This window comes from Pinus tabuliformis, chromosome 2_2, assembly GCF_031772625.1.
Source record: "Pinus tabuliformis cultivar Carrire ecotype Pingquan chromosome 2_2, CPIR1, whole genome shotgun sequence".
Lineage (NCBI taxonomy): Eukaryota > Viridiplantae > Streptophyta > Pinopsida > Pinales > Pinaceae > Pinus > Pinus tabuliformis.
In genome coordinates, this window is record NC_142300.1 from 822,610,727 (window position 1) to 822,615,299 (window position 4,573).

Here is a 4,573-nt window from a genome sequence, read left to right on the forward strand (position 1 = left end):
TGGTAGGGACCCTTCTACTTGTGTTGGGAGGCCCCCTTTCGGCATTGTGTTCCTGCAACATCTTCAGAATTAACTCCCACAGCAGCACATTGACATTGGTGCTTCCTGTAATGTCACCCAAAAACCTCTAAAACAACATAAAAGGAGCAAGCACCATTCCCCTAAACCAAAACTTAAACGGCCCTTCTGAAAAATGGTAGCTGCATGCAGAGCCTCAGTCAATCTTCACTGATGAGTATATTGTCTGCACAAACCAAAGGCATGCATAGAAACCTATTGTACCGGTCAGAGAAAAAAATAAGTATGACATGATGGGCATGTTGCCAAAATATAAAATTCCATAAACAAGTTTTGTCATCTCCAGCTTGGTGAAGAAATAGAATGTGGCATAGAGAAACAAGTAAAATGCTGAGGAGCCTGCAGTCAAATAAGATCTCCACCACCAGTTGTAATGTTCACTGCACAGTTGGAAGTAGCACAGGACAATGGTGATCTCTGCACATGTAACAATGAGGATCACAAAGACAATGAACAGGAACCCAAATATATAGTAGAACTGATGCAGCCATATTGAAGTTAATATGAAGAACAGTTCAATGAATACAGCTCCAAAAGGCAAAATGCCTCCAATTGGTATTGAGAAAATGGGCTGCATATACCAAGATTGCTCTGGAATCTGCCTGGGGATTTTATTGGTCTTCATTGGATCCTCAATTGCAGGTTTCTTATAGCCAAAGTAACTGCCCACAAAGACCAATGGCACAGAAATTCCGAACCATAAAAGGACCAAGGCAAACATAGTCCCAAAAGGAACTGCACCAGATGAATTTTTTTCCCATAGCAGTGCATTGAGAATAAAGAAAATGCAAAATGCAATGCCTGGAAACAAGAATGTTGTCTTCAGTGTGTTCCTCCTCCATTCTGTGCCCTTGAACATTTTATATAGACGTGACAATGCATACCCTGCAAACAAACCCATAAACACCCATAATAACAGCATAGTTGTCACTAAACCTCCACGGTTCGAAGGAGAAAGGAAACCAAGGACTGCAAATATCATTGTCACTGGTGTCATGGCAAAAAAAACTGAACTCCAGTTCCCACATAGACACAAAGTAAGCTTGCATTGGTTGGGGCCCTGACCACATCTCCATGGACCGAATTCCATCCTGTTTCCTCTTGAGCCTCATCCTGTGTTTCTAATTGGTTGTATTTTGAGATATCTCAGTACAATGTTCGCATCATGATCATTGCAACCATTCCGGAGAGAAATAAAACAATCATCAATGAGTTGATGATAGAGAACTAATGGATCTGATCATCTACCATAAGAAGGTAAGTATCCCAATGTGATGCCCATTTCATAGGGCTCTCCCGAAAAGTAACATCACAAGTGAATATAACTTCTTTGTCTTCTACAACTTCTTGGGGAATCTCAGAATTTGACACTGTATGCTTGGTATTTGGATCACAAGTTGTCAAATGGGCTTTGACATTATCCCATGGTTGTTCATACTCATGCTTTACACTCACTGAGAATTGCCACCCTCGACGTGAACAGTCCAAGCTTCTTCGTATGCTGGGTTTCCTGTGGCGCAGCTTCCTGTAGAAACACCTGTAGAGTGCCCGGCTTCTGTAGGATGTCTCTGCGCCTTTGAACGATCTTGGTATGCGGGAGAATTTTGAACAAGCTGAAAAACTTGGCGAAGGATGTCAGTTTAACATAATTCAGAGGCAGAGGATTCAGCCGAAGAGGTTTGCAAGTGTAAATGAATCAGCAGTTAACGTGAGTCTTCAGCCGAGCATTCCTTTAATTACTGCGTGATTTGTGGTGAGGTGGTAGAGACGTGCACTGCTCATGCAAACTGTTGGTCCCCTGCAGTGCCATCTGCCTGTAATCCCTTACCCTTAGTTGCACTAGAGTTTAAAATATCCACAACTGTCTGTGTTTTTTCAAATTTCACGTGAGTTGTCTAACACATACGTTGCATGATTCCTGGCTGATTGATAGAGAAATGGACAAGGAACTATCGGCTCAATCCTACTATATTCGTGGCTCAATTTCACCATTCCATTCATTCATGCAGTTTTTAAATTAGATTTGTGCAATAGAAGAACGAGTTTCAGTCACGTACCTGAAGTCAAATGGCTGCTGTGAGGTGCTGAGGCTAGTCATTGTTGCATGCATTGGTTTCTTTGGTTGCATGAGGGCTTAGCTGATGATTTATGGTTGTTTTTTCCTTGTGCAAGTTTCCTCTGGCCGGATCCTAGCTACAGGAGTTCATTTCCACGTTCAGATCTACACCTTCAAGCTGCTGCTGCTGAATTTTCACAAGACCAGAACTTGTTTTCGCCATTGCTCCCAAACGGTAAACCAGATCGATCTGAAAATTTCCGAGCATGTTCCTATCATCATGATGCACCTCCCATAGCCAAATCGTGATCAATGGATGCACAGATTTCAAGAAAAATGGAAAATGGCTGAAGATTTCAGAGATCAATTTCTTGGAAACCATGCATCGGAATTGGCTGAAACTGCTTGGGTAGGCTACTATCACCTATGTGCATCTCCCCATGAAACAGGTTTTAAAACGGATGCATGGATATGGAGAAAATGCAAAAATGGTTGATGGTGATGGAGGCTGATTTCTTGTAAACCGTGCACCTGAATTGGCTGAAACTGCTCAGGCATGTTGCCAACACCCCTGTACAATTCCCCGTAAAATGGTTTTTCAAATGGATGCATGGTTTTCAAGTTATGGATGAAACAAATTCTGTTCTAGGTATTTTTGCTTCAAGGCATTTTGCAGTTTTGTTGCATGGTATGAAAAACTGAGCTTGGGTTGTGATGCAGGCATGGAGATGATGGAGGAGGAGTTTGAAAAGTGCAGGAGGACTTCTGAACCCTTGAGGAAGCTACCATGTTCGCCAAACCACCTTTTTGAAATCCATTTCTAGCTTCCTACAATTTCTACAGGAACTTCCTGTAGAAGCACAATGAAGAAGCACAATGAGGTGGAAAAGATGATGGAAAAGGGTGAGGAATGGGAACATGGATGCTTGCAGGGATAACTAATGGATTCCAAGCTTTAGATCCCCTTCCAAAATCGAATCTAGCTCGCTTGAAGGTTCTACAGGATGTTTCCTGTAGAAATATAGAACTTCCTCTAGAAGGCACAAAAACTCCTTTGTCTTTGTTTTGAGTGATCCTCCTGACCTGCAATGTCATTGCTGCAACCTGAAATTATTCAATGCAAATTAGCTTTATTTTTCTTTTTTTTTCTCTTTTTTTTTTTGAAAAACAACTAGGGCGCCTCATGGAGGTTTTCACCCTAATTGCCTGCCCTGGGCGCCTCTAAGGGAGGTTTTCACCCAGAGATCTTATTCTCTTTTCTCTTTTTTCCAACCCATTGACCGCCTCATGGAGGTTTTCAATCAATGAGCCAATCTAAGGTGCCTCCGAGGAGGTTTTCAACTTAGAATTTTATTTTCATTTCTTCTCTTTTTTTTCTTTTTTTTTTCTACCCTACCCTACTTGAAAAACAAAATCATTTTCAAGTATAAGAATACTTCCAATGGAGCCATGTGCACATTGAGATTAGAGACAAGATGATGTGAAGGCTCGAAATGCATGCTTTGACATGTATTCGGATTTCAGAGACAAAATGATCTGACTTTGAAGGGATCAAACATAGCTGAGGAAGATAGTATCGCTGCAACTTAGTGACCGTTTGAAATCATATCTCGATATAGCTTTGATATCCTTGGTCCTTTTGCTGATCTGGATCATTCTTCATGTCAACTTCTATCATGACCTTCTCATCTTCCTCTTTTTGCTGATCTTTCTCTTGAGTACATGGAGGATTTGATGGTAACCATGAGGGAACTATCTCGATCTCTGATTCTGATCTCTTCTCTTCATCAAGTGCAGCCCATGGTTCTTTGATCTCCTCTTTTGAATCTTCTTTTGCCGGATGTGGTCCTTCAATGCTTTCAATATAGTCTCCGCTTTGCAACACTCTTCCTGAGCTATGGTGAAGATCGTTGAGCTCAAGAGGAGTCATTTGGACATGTTGTGCCTCAGCATTGTAATGGAGTTGAGCTACTCCAATGTGTGGATTTGGAAATGGTGGTATGGGTAGCTGAGTGGGGGTGTATATTTGAGATGGATGTGGATGGGGTTGTGGTTGGGCAGGCATTTGGGGTTGCCTTGGTGGAGGAGGAGGTGATGGTTGCGGTTGAGCAGGTGGTGGAGGAAAAGAAGTGGGAGGAGTGTTGTACTGGGGCCTCCACCCCTGATGAGGTGCATTCCACTGAGGCTATGGCTGAGCATAAGAGTGAAATGAATGAGCAGCTGGTTGGGCATAATATGGATCTATGAAGGAACAAGGAGGAGGTGTGAACCAGGAAGGATGAGCAGGGGGACCCCAAGAAGGCATGAAAGTGGCTTGATAGGGGTCATAATAGGTCTCGGATGTCCCTTGCAGTTCCTGCTGATAAGATCTAGGTTCATGTGGCCTCCTTTGGTTCATATAATAGAGTGATTCAGTGGCTCCTTTGGCTCTCTGATATG

At 42.5% G+C, this 4,573-nt stretch overlaps 1 pseudogene; it reads right to left on the reverse strand.

The window, feature by feature from the left end:
- Window positions 1-214: 214 nt before the first annotated feature.
- On the reverse strand, window positions 215-1,329 carry LOC149195509 (transmembrane 9 superfamily member 7 pseudogene; annotated as a pseudogene).
- Between the last annotated feature and the right edge of the window lie 3,244 nt (window positions 1,330-4,573).